Source organism: Nuphar pumila, chromosome 9 (genome assembly GCF_984573655.1).
Source record: "Nuphar pumila chromosome 9, dmNupPumi1.hap1.1, whole genome shotgun sequence".
Lineage (NCBI taxonomy): Eukaryota > Viridiplantae > Streptophyta > Magnoliopsida > Nymphaeales > Nymphaeaceae > Nuphar > Nuphar pumila.
This window is the reverse complement of record NC_143257.1, coordinates 8,854,431-8,867,461: the sequence shown is the minus strand read 5'-3', so window position 1 is coordinate 8,867,461 and position 13,031 is coordinate 8,854,431. Positions and strand designations below refer to the sequence as shown.

At 38.9% G+C, this 13,031-nt stretch overlaps 1 long non-coding RNA gene and 1 pseudogene across 1 annotated transcript; both read right to left on the bottom strand.

The window, feature by feature from the left end:
• Positions 1-2,539: 2,539 nt before the first annotated feature.
• On the bottom strand, positions 2,540-7,439 carry LOC149828384 (uncharacterized). The gene is made up of 3 exons (XR_016434024.1): positions 7,401-7,439; positions 2,726-2,807; positions 2,540-2,649 (listed from the first exon to the last, which is right to left on the bottom strand). It is a non-coding gene; the product is annotated as an uncharacterized LOC149828384 (long non-coding RNA).
• An 888-nt stretch (positions 7,440-8,327) lies between these two features.
• On the bottom strand, positions 8,328-8,906 carry LOC149828383 (benzyl alcohol O-benzoyltransferase pseudogene; annotated as a pseudogene).
• Between the last annotated feature and the right edge of the window lie 4,125 nt (positions 8,907-13,031).

Sequence of the window (13,031 nt, the reverse complement as noted above, 5' to 3'; positions counted from 1 at the left end):
ACCTTAAAACTAAGAAGTTTAATTATTTACAATTCAACAATTACAATTAGGAAAAATAAAAAAAATAGAACTTCTTCAACAAAGTCCTCTAATCATCGCCAAGATTTTGTGCGTCTTCTTGTTCATTGTCTTTATCTGTCCCTTCAGCTCCACTACCCTGATTATCGCTAGCAGCCTACACAAGAAAAGAACAGTCAGTATTGATAAACAAAATATAATGAAATAAATTACACACTATATGTGATTCTATCATGTGCTCATGTGTGATCTAAGGCAATAAAAAAACTCTATATGTGATTCTATCATGCTCATATGTGTGCTAAGGCAGTCAAAAAATTGAATATGTGATTATAGCATGTTCATATGTGTTCTAAGGCATCTAAAAAAACTCTATATGTGATTCTACCATGCTCAGATGTGCTTTAAGGCAGGCAAAAAACTATATATGTGATTCGATCATGCTCGTATGTGTGCTAAGGCAGTAAAAAAATTGAATATGTGAATATAGCATGCTCATATGTGCTCTAAGGCAGGCAAAGCCAAAAATTTTATATGTGATTCTATCATAAATGATATATAACATGTTCATATGTGTTCTAAGGCAGTTAAAAAACTCTATATTTTATTATAGCATGCTCATATGTGTGCTAAGGCAGTCAAAAAACAGAATATGTGATTATAATATGCTCATATGTGTTCTTAGGCAGTCAAAAAACTGAATATGTGATTATAGCATGCTCATATGTGTTCTAATGCAATCAAAAAAACTTTATATGTGATTCTATCATGCTCATATGTGCTCTAAGACAAACAAAAAGTTAAATATATATATATGTGATTCTATCATGCTCATATGTGTGCTAAGGCAGTCAAAAAATTGAATATGTGATTATAGCATGTTCATATGTGTTCTAAGGCATATAAAAAAACTCTATATGTGATTCTACCATGCTCAGATGTGCTTTAAGGCAGGCAAAAAACTATATATGTGATTCGATCATGCTCGTATGTGTGCTAAGGCAGTAAAAAAATTGAATATGTGAATATAGCATGCTCATATGTGCTCTAAGGCAGGCAAAGCCAAAAATTTTATATGTGATTCTATCATGCTCATATGTGTGCTAAGGCAGTAAAAAAATTGAATATGTGATTATAGCATGTTCATATGTGTTCTAAGGCATCTAGAAAAACTCTATATGTGATTCTACCATGCTCAGATGTGCTTTAAGATAGTCAAAAAAACTATATATGTGATTATACCTGAGAGGGACCTGGAATCGAAGATCCCCTATCATGAACAGCGGCCTTGATCTCATTTCGGAGAAAGGGGGCGACGGTGTATTGGAAATAGTTATTCAGTGATTCATTAATGATCTCGCGTACATCATCACCGGAAAGAATAGTCGGCTGCTTGGAGCTTATGTCGGCGCAAGAAGTTGGTGAGCCGTAACTGGAAGAACCAATAACTGGTGAAGTGTTCATATTACTCCCAAACCCGAACACGCGACCTTTTTTGGGTTCACCTGCTGCAGTCACCCATGCTGTAGGATCAAATGATGGATGCTGAGTAGCGTCTTCACCATATCGCTCTACCATTTGTTGCTCATATGCCTCCTACAAAATAATGTTTAAAGTATTCATTAATAATTAATGATAACATTATGATGACTTGCATATATATTGCAATGATTATTAATAGAATTAATACATACCGTTGTCGTTCTCGCCTTCTCTGATACGAAGACTCCCGTGGTCTTCCGTTTATGTGTTCCTACAAACACATCCTTATATGGTACACTGCCTCCTTTTTCTGCTTCCTGCGAAGTTAAATGATAAAAGATTTAGTACACAAATTTGCAACTATACTTATAAAATTAATATTATATATTGATGAGTTACCATTTTCTTTAGGTGGCTCCCAAATGTCTTAGATCCACCTGTGTGTAGATGGGCTTCGGGCATCTTCGATCGATTTTGTGAAGCCTTCGCAGAGCGATTTTTAAATGCATCTCCCGCCCACATATCGCACATTTCATCCCAGTAATCTCTCCTGATAGTAATAGGACCATGACCCTTCCACAATAATGGATCATCTACTACGCCAGATGTTTTTTTTGCTGCAGTCTTCATAGTGTGCAGCATGTCTGCAAATCGATTGGCAGCCACTTTCTGCCACACCTTCCTTGCATCATTTTCTTCCACCGTAGTTGCAAAGCGATTCGAAGCCTACAAATATTTTCAGAAAGTTAGTAGACATTGCTTAAATAAATTAAATATGAAACACATTAACTATGAGGAACAACTGTATACCATGAATGAGGACCACAATCTGTCTAATACCTCCTTTGGGTACTCTTTCCATTGAGCAACTGGTCCTGGTAGATGTTGAAGAAGTGAATTCCTAATCTCCCGTACTACTTCTTGTGGCTCAAACCTCGTGCTGCACATGAATTGTTACACAGTAAATATCAATATAAAATATTTAAAAGATATGCAATAATTGAAAACAAAATACTTACGGTCGATTATCGATATACACTATTCGAATGAGTCTTCTTGTGCCAGCCTGTGAAGACCCTGTTTCCTGTGTTGGCTGTTGACTTGTGCGATCAACTGGTGTAGGTGGGTCGTGTACAGGCGCAACATCATCTGTAAAAAAATACACACCAAGTTCTCAGAATGTGCATTTGAACTAATCAAGCATCTAATTAGTTATATGATATACCTATCACAGGAGCCCGTGAAGATGAAGGTTGAGCCTGGCTACTACTGGATGAGCGACCACTATAACCTCCACGAACCATATTCTAACAAATAACATATGTCATACAATACATTCAAATAATTCACATCAAGTATTACAATGCATTCAAGTCATTCACATCAAGCATTGCAATGCATTCAAATAATTCAAATCATTGACATCAAGTATTGCACTAATTCAAATCATTCGTTAATTGCATAAATTATAATACATTCAGATAATTGAAATCATTCACATCAAGTATTACAATGCATTCGAATCATTCGTATCAAGTATTACAATACATTGAAATAAAATTTTTAATCATTCACACCAAGTATTGCAATACAACTCACATCAAGTATTACAATGCATTTAAATAGAGGTTTCTAGTATAAGAATTTGCTCACTAGCTTGAGAATTCTTCCTCGTCACTAGTTTGACTTTCTTCTTCTTCTTCTTCATTGTTTGCCCATCCACTTGGTACATCATTTGGATCACATTCCTCTATGAATGTTTCATCAGCCAATGGAGATATGACATGCATATCATGCGCAACATCGTGACCATAAGCGAAGTCACAGACATCATCTGATTGATAGTAATCACTGTCTTCAGCTAACTCATCTTCTTGTAACTGATCATACTCGGGGTATAGTTTGGATTTCACCTTGCAAACTGCCCACCATTCATTTCTATCTGACTTTTTTATACTCGGATATGAAGTATAATAAACTTGTTGAGCTTGCGAGGCTAATATGAATGGTTCATATGTTCCAAACCTGGATTTATGATTCACCTCCACAATGCCTGAAGCTTTGTCGAGTCTTGTTGCAGTTGGATCAAACCAATGACACTTGAATACCGTAACCCTGTTATTCATGCCTAAGTAAGTCAACTCCATTATTTCCTCTATAACACCGTAGTAATCATGTTCATTTTCACCGTAGCTGCTACCCTTGACACACACGCCACTATTTATCGTTGATTTGTTTATACCGTAGTCTTTTGTATGGAATCGATAACCATTTACGATATACCCGTTGTAGCATTGCACAACTTTGGTCGGACCATTTTCTAAATCACATATTCCTTGATCTTTAACATCACCATGGCGAACCTACGCACAGACATAAACAATTATTGTGATCACGATCAATTAAGTAACTTAGTGTTGTTTATAAGTACAAAATTTATGTTAGCTTCTTTACCAACTGTTTCAACCACTCCACAAACTTAGTTTCACGTTCTTTTTGTACTTCTGCATTAGTGAGATGTGAAACTTTGCTTTGCAACTCCAGATCAAATCGTCTGCAAACCACAAATACTTATATTACCGAGCCATGTATCCACATATAGAACATAAAAGGATTTATAATTGAGTTGCATATACATATACTTACTCGATGTATGGGTCGATCGCTGAACAATTAAAAAGAATATAGATGTGTGCTGCATCTTGCTCTCGATCTGTCAATAGCCTTGATCGGCAACTACCAAATGCATGCCCAAGTCGTTGAAATATCGACAGCTTGTCAGCTACAGTTACTTGTTCTCCATCATCGTTACGGGGCGGGCATGTGTAACGTGTTGAAATATGAGGTTCGAAGTACATAGATGAGAAATTTGAAATCTCTTCTAAAGTGTACGCCTCACAAATAGAGCCTTCTACTCTTGCTTTTATTACGAACCTTTTTTTTTAGGTCGAACATGCATCTGACAAGAATATACATTTCAAATTTTAAATATCTGTCATTAAAGAGACAAATATAAAAAAACATATACCTTTCAAATGGGTACATCCATCGATATTGCACAGGGCCACCAACCCTTAGTTCATATGGCAAATGTATGATCAAATGTTCCATAACATCGAAAAATGCTGGCGTAAATATCTTTTCTAACAGACAAACAGTGGTGATGACAGAGTCCTCGAGATTCTTTACATCTGATACAATGACCTCCGATGCGCACAATGTTCTGAAAAATCCGCTCAACTCAGACAATACCCCCCATATAGGTTTGTCTAACATATCATGGAATGCTAGGGGTATCAATCGTTGCATAAAGATATGACAATCATGGCTCTTCAACCCATATAACTGTCCATCGTCAATCTTCACAGCCCGAGCAATGTTAGAGACATATCCATCTGGAAATCTCAGTTGTCTCAACCATTGACATACATGTTTTATTTGATCAGGTCCGAGCACGTACTTCGCCTTTGGTTTCAGTACTTTGCCATTATACTCTTTGAGTTCCAATTCTGGTCTTTTACATATTAATTTTAAATCCATACGGGCCTTCGGATTATCCTTCGTTTTTCCTTTAATATTCATTACTGTATTGAACACATTATCAAACACATTTTTCTCTACATGCATCACATCCAAATTATGTCGTATCAATAGGGTCGGCCAATACGGTAGTTCCCAAAAAATAGATTTTTTCGTCCAATTGTGTTCCTTCCCAAATCCACGGAAGGGTGTAGGACTGTGGGCATCTGTTAATACATCTGGAAAGTATCGCAATCTTCTTAAAATCTCTATGCCAGACAATCTTGAGGATGAACCTTCCATTTCAGTTGTGCCTGCTGTAAATGCATTCTTTTGACGTCGGAACGGATGATCGCTGGGTAGAAATCGACGATGGCAATCAAACCAGCAAGGCTTCCTTCCATGCCTCAATCTAAAAGCTTTGGAATCCTCCATGCAGTACGGACAAGCCAACCTCCCATGTGTGCTCCAACCAGATAACATACCATATGCAGGGAAGTCACTGATTGTCCATAGAACAGCGGCCTTCATGTTGAAATTTTGTTTTTTGTGGGCATCATACGTGGTAACACCGTCATCCCACAGTACTTTTAATTCATCAATCAATGGCCTTAGATATACATCAAGATTTTGGCCAGGTGAGGTCGGACCAGGGATCAACAGAGACAAGAAAAGATTTGGACGTTTCATACACAAGCTTGGTGGAAGGTTGTATGGAGTTACAAATACTGGCCAGCATGAGTATGGAGTTGATCTACCCCCAAATGGATTAAATCCATCTGTACATAGACCGAGTCTAACATTTCGCACTTCCATTGCGAAGTTCTGATGAGTACGATCAAAGTGCTTCCAAGCTTCAACGTCAACAGGATGCGTGATCTTGTTTTCATCGTGTCGAACTTTATTTGCATGCCATCTCATGTGTTTAGCTGTCTTTGAAGACATATACAATCGCTGCAATCTAGGAGTGATAGGAAAGTAGCGGAGCGACTTGTATGAAACTTCCTTTGATCTCGTGCTACCATTGCCTCTTGTCTTTGGCTTGAACCGAGGATGCCCACATGACGGGCATGATATGTCGTTTTCCTGCTCCTTGAAATACAACATGCAGTGATTTGGACAAGCATCAATCTTTTTGTAACCCATACCTAGAGCGTTGACCATAACTTTCGCACGATAGAAATTTTGTGGCAATTTCTCATCTTTAGGCAACATACTCTTCACAATCATGCACAAACGGTCAAAACATGATTGACTCAAATTATACTCGGACTTCAAATTCATTAGTTGAAGAACTGCAGACAAGATAGTGTGACTCTCACAACCGTTCCAAAGTGGCTCATCAGCATCTTTAAGTAAATCATAAAATCTACTAGCTGCATTGTTTGGTGATTCTTCATCTACGACAGTTCTTACATCACTAGAACTCATAGCAGAACCCAGTTCTGTTCCTGCAGCATCAAATATCAAATTCGTATATGGATTATCGTGCACCACATTCACCCGTGCATCAAAATCGTTTCTAAATTCTTCTCCATGAAACGCCCAGTTCTGATAATCACTCACAAAACCCTTCCTGTATAGGTGATGTCTAACGCCATGAGGTTCTACAAATCGATTATTCTTACAAATCTTGCAGGGACACCTAATCCGACCTGTGGGATCTACCGTACTGACACTCGCCGTTGCAAATTCAATAAAACTATCGACACCATCCATATATTCATGCGATAACTCATTGTCCACTATCCTACGGTACATCCATTCACGGTTTGCAGTCATTCTGTCGTATGATGTTACGAATAGTATCCTAACGAATTAAGAAAAAAACAATCAGAATGCGACGATGAAGAAAATATCAAATTTATCATGCAATATACTATGTCAAACAATAACAAGAATTTTGATGCATGCATTGATAACTTAATATTTTCATGTGCAAACTATTAATGACATGATACAATCATTTGAAGCATGCTTTTATTATAAAATTTCACATGGAAGTCAAAATCAAATTGAAAGTAACTACATGCAAGCATGGATACAATTACATCAAACATTGCAATACATCATAATCATTCATATCAAATAAATGGCAAACATGTACCTGCAGCAAACACACTTCAATATCTCACTAACTACTACCATGCTTAGCATGGACTCCGTACTCCAAAAATAAGAACACTTCCATATTTCTACATTAAAATCATGCTCAACATGATCTCCGAACTCCAACAAAGCAGTCCTAGATATCAACAACTAAGTGAGTGTGTGAACAATAAAGTGCTGCATTCAATAAATTAAATAACATGTGATACGTTTGCATCACTTACTCACCACGGGTATTTACCCGATTTGCATTGTTTTTGTCATTTACTTACCACAGGTGGCCGAGCACGAGTTGGTTCCGTTGAAAAATCTGCACAAAAACAAAACAAATTAAGTAACAAACTAACTAATCATGAAACAAGATGAAACACTAACTAAAAAAATTAAAACAAATTAAAACAACTCTAACTAATTGAAAGAAGAGAAAAGAAAAATAGTATATATGTTAAGCCAAATCTAACTAGAAGATGCTAATTTAACAAACCAGCTATAACATGTTGAACCAGTCGACTAACATAAAGTCATAGACAATTTCTAATCTGAACTACTTAGCAAAGAAATAGTAAATCAATCAATTAGTTTACTAGAAAAGATGTGAACTCCGTTTAACCACCACTATCATAAAGAATTCAAATAGCCCTAATCTAACTAACTGATTGTGAGAACATTAAATACCAATCTATCTAAGAAAAATATAATTATAAAAGACTAATAGATTGAAATACTCTAACTAACCAGATTTCAAGAAAACAAATTGAAGTAAAACTAACTACCAGTAGACATTAACAAACTAACAAATTGAACAACATGGACAACTTGTATATATACATTACAAAAAAAATTTCAACTTAAAATCCATATGGACAACATATATGCAAACTACACTTAAAACCATATGGACATCTTATATACACATATTACAAATTTTTTTTCAAGCTAATCACATGGACAACATAGGGATCACATAATAACTTTTTTTTTTTTAAAAAGAGATCACATGGGCAGCATAGGTATCCATAACAAAAATTCTTTTCAAAACAGATCACATATGCAACGTAGGTATCTCATAACAAATTTTTTTTAAAAAGAGATCACATGGGCAGCATAGGTATCCATAACAAAAATTCTTTTCAAAACAGATCACATAGGCAACGTAGGTATCTCATAACAAATTTGTTTGGCAATGAATTGATCTTTATTCACAAAGCAGATAAGATAAAAACAGGTTCTGTGGACTTTTGATCCGGGGCGGGTCCGTACAGCATCTTTTTGAGCTCCCGTTCAAAGATCTTCATAGCTGGAGCAGGCAAGGAAATCGGGATCACCATCCCTTCTCCCCCTTCGTTATTCTTGGAGTTGACGTAGAAGCTAACCAAGCCGGGGATTGGGCCGTCACTGCCCTTGGCTGGACCGCCGTACACCGGCATTCCCCAGCCGAGGTCCAGCTCGCTAAACCCGGCATGCCTGATGTCCGAGACCACGAAGGTGCGGACCACCGTGATGTTAGGCCGGCCCTTGAGCACCATGAGGTCCGCCACTGACCTCATGTACTCGTCTGTCACCTCCTCCTTGGCCTTCTTCATGAGCTCCACCGCATAACCTAGTGGGTTCGCACAGAGCTTCGCCGCTATCGAGACAGCTGCCGGGATTACTATCAGGCATTGCCGTAGTACCCCTGCGGCAGCGGCGGAATGTACCGGGACCGCGCGTTGAAGATGCACAACAGGCGAACCTCCTCCTCCGGATCGGGCTGGAGGCCGGCAGTGCGGCACCGCCATAGGCAGGGGGTCGACCCCCCTTGCCGGAAACGCAGGGGGTCGACCCCCCCTGCCGGAAAGCACGGCAGGGGGTTAAACCCCCTCCGTTTCCGGCAGGGAAGGGGCGTACCCCCTGCGTTTAGAAGAAGAAGAAGAAGAAGAAGAAGAAGAAGAAGAAGAAGAAGAAGAAGAAGAAGAAGAAGAAGAAGAATATTACCTGCGCTTCGTCGGACGGTGGCGGGAGGTTGACGGGGAGCGGCAGCTGGCGAGCGCCGGCTGGCGAGCGGTGGACGGGGAGCGGCGGCTGGCGAGCGGCGGTGGCCGGACGGTGGCGAGAGCCGACGGGCGGGAGGGAGCAATACAGAGAAACAGGGAAAAGAGAAAGAGGGATGGGATTAGGGATTTACGCGATATTTAGCGACGGCTTAGCGACGGAAACATTCCGTCGCTAAACCGTCGCTAAATCAAAATACAAAAACTGCGACGAAATATATACTGTCGCTAATCCGTCGCTAATGAGCGACGGATTAGCGACGACAGAGTTCCCTCTCTAAATCCGTCGCTAAAATGGTGTTCTTGTAATCAAAAGTAGCGACAAAAACATGCAGTCGCTAATCCGTCGCTAAGTAGCGACAGATTAGCGATAAAAGTCGTTTCTTCGCTAATCCGTCGCAAATTAGCGACAGATTCTATCTCTAGCTAATCTGTCGCTAAGTAGCGACGGGAAAAATCCGTCGCTAATTTCCGTCGCTAATTAACAATTTTCTTGTAGTGATATTTGCTTATGCATTTAAGATTGTTATCATGCCAAACAATGCCAAGGTTCTTGCTTTCCGCAATATATATGTATTTGCTTATGCATTTAAGATTGTTGTCATGCTGAACGGTACTAAGGCTTTCACTTTCTGCAATATATATGTATTTGCTTATGCATTTGAGATTGTCATCGAGCCGAGAGTGTGCCAAAGCTTCTCCTTTATGCAAATATATACGTATTTACTTTCTGCAAGTTATTTAGTTTGGTTTCACAATCGGACCTTACATATGATTTACTTATGCCATCTCGTTATATCATGCACATGATCATGCTTTTATTATATATAGCTACGCATAAGTAAGCGTACAAATGGATATCAACTCCTATAGCCAAATGCGATTCCATATACCCATCATCAATGAGGAATTTGTTTGGCGAAAGACACCCCTATTGTGAAGGTTTTGCATTTTGCACAAAACTGCTTTTACATAAGCATCTAATTCACTTGCGCATGGCCTAACTAAGTCCTAAGTTTTCAATAAACCAAGGTAGATATGAAGTATGCATAACGATGCACATCTATCCCTGGTTAAGTAGCACTTTCTCCATTAAAGAGAAGAAGCGATGCCAAATTTTCTGAAAAGATGCTCACCGAGCTTAAAAGAGCATAATGCTTTCTTCGTCAAAGAGAGGAGGTACTGCCAAATTTTCTGAAAGATACTCACCGAGCTTGAAAAGAGCGTAGCGCTTTCTCCGTCAAACAGAGGAGATATTGCCAAAATTTTGACAAATGACTTTCTATAAGTAAAAAGGATTATGACACTTCCTCTGTCAAACATAGAAAGTGTTACCAAAATTTCTAGCAAAAGTACTTGTCTGAGCTAGTTTGAATGGCCTGATGATGCCCTTGTTTTCAAAACCCTGCCTAAATGGCTCGTTCTACTTTCGCCTACAAGGGCACTGTACTCGTAAGGGCTGATGCGTCAGAGTAGTCACTGCTCCTTGACTAGGTCAGTGCTCATTGCGATTGCATACACCAAGCAGTCGATCCAAAGTAATTGTTGTCTATACATGCCCATGTGAAACACTATTATACAACAAGACCCATAAGGGCCATTGTGCAAGAGTTGGTTGTCCATCCGAAAGGGGTGAAACTCTCATAAAGGTCGTAGATGCCATGAGCGGAGTCTTACATGCATATGAATAAAACATAACGGTAGTCTCTGGACCACACGGGCGACCCATGCTTCAGAATACTGAATGGGGTTGGGGTACATATTTTTCTTGGTGCGAAATACACTTGATTGCCCAAGTGGCATTCGAAGTCCTATAAGAAATATTATGCCACCGAACCTCTTCAAGACCTATGCTCACTGTGGTAGACGATGATGGTACAACCGTGAGTGACATGAATTATGTATGAACCAAAGAGTTCAAGAGACTTCCCATTACTTAGGAGGTTTGGAGGTCGAGATATCCTTAAGATCTAGAGATTGAACCCCACTACTGCAGTAGAAGGATGCATTCGAATTGGCCTGGTGGGGTTATCTCGGTATAAGCTTTGACTATTGTCCTACCATGGAGAGGGCCAGTAGGCCTCTGAGGTATATAAAATATATAGCATAATAAACCCTCAAAACATCAAGTTGATGCCAAAGTTCATGCTTCTCTCGCGTACCAGGGGGTGAACGATTAATATCAAAATAATGCATTAGTTATAGGTTCAACGATGAATGAATAAATGAATGAATGAATGATTCTACGTTGTTCTTATGATTCATGCATAACCTTGTGAAAGGTGTTGTTATCAGTACACTGCTGGACCGATAAAGCAAATGACCCAAGTTATATCCGCACGTCTAAGCTAAGCTCGAGGAGCTCGTGCTTGGATTCATGAGATACCGATATGTCAAGTCGTGGAGACTTGAGCTATAATGTTCCAACCATGGCCCTGAACAGGCTTTCGTGTTATATGCTAAGTTGTGAAGACTTGAAAGATGTTCTGAACTGCGACCCTAAGAGGCTCCTTGTATTTTTACAGTTTATACTTGCTTTGAATTTGAATGTTTTTCCACAAAATCAACAATAGATCTAACTTCGTTGTATGGGGGATATAGGTATTGAACTTGCGATGTGATATGCGAAGCAAAGCAACCTTGAGTTCTAGGGTTTCTCCATACAGTGTTGAACCTTTTCATTTATAAAACCAGTTTCATAGAATACTATTTTTCTAAGCAGTGATGTTTGTAATAAACAACTCATTTCGATAAATGAAATACTTTAATAGTCAATGAGTGATTGACCACATACCTGTGACTTGCCCAATATTTTCTAAAATCGATGACTCATTACCGTCTATTTTCGTTGCTAAAAACTTTTTCTAAATTCTGCTGTAAAAAAAAAAGAAAAAGAAATCCATGAATTTTTTACCAAGTATTGTTTTGAAAATCTAGGGCATTATATAATTGGTATCAGAGACTAAGTCTGAGAAACCTGGTTCGAGATCTGTCATGTTCACAGTTTCGCACTATAAGTATTATTTTTAAGTTTATGATCGTGAAAAATCTTTGTCAACTATAGATGACAACCTATGATTCATGAGACTACTATTATCAGTGCCGTATCATGCACTCTGAATGATTATGTCTATTTGAAGTTCAAGACTACCAGTTTTGTAGTGAAGAGGGGCATTTCGCCAATGAATGCCAAAAGAAATATACTATCGATATGAATCGATGGACAATGCTTGGTCTTAAAAACAAGACCTCACTTATTAGTGGACCCCATCACTCTAGTGTGGGGAGTAGCAGTACCCCATTGACCTCAATAGCATCACCGAGTCTCAGAGGCAATGATCGGCTTTTCTCTGCTGCATTCTATCGCTCATCAAACTATCACCCGAAAACACCTACACCTAGCATGAATGACTCAAATAAGGGATACAACTCCTTCTACTTGCCCATTTTGATCTCAGACTCTCCCAACCATCATATTGATATGCCTCAGAATTGACAGGCATCACCGATCTAGCCCTCAACTCCACTTGAGAGTATAAAAGTACTGCCCGAGCACACTCTAACTGCGCCTAAGCCAAGGCGATATGGCAACTGATAGGCCTATCTGAGTCTGTTTACGTAAAAAAAAATAGTTCTTAGAAACTAGTTAAGTTTTGATTGAGTGGACTCGTGTGTGAGGTTTTCATCGCCTATGTCCATCAGTGAGTCGTGACACTTGTAATTAAAAGCGATGTATGCTTATTTGTGATGCAATGTATATATACAAGTAAATATTTTTACTTTCCTATATACACGTTAATTGTATATGACTAGATAAATGACTTCTACGATGAGGAGAACCGCACCAAGCGAGGAGTCCCACATGCAGAGGTT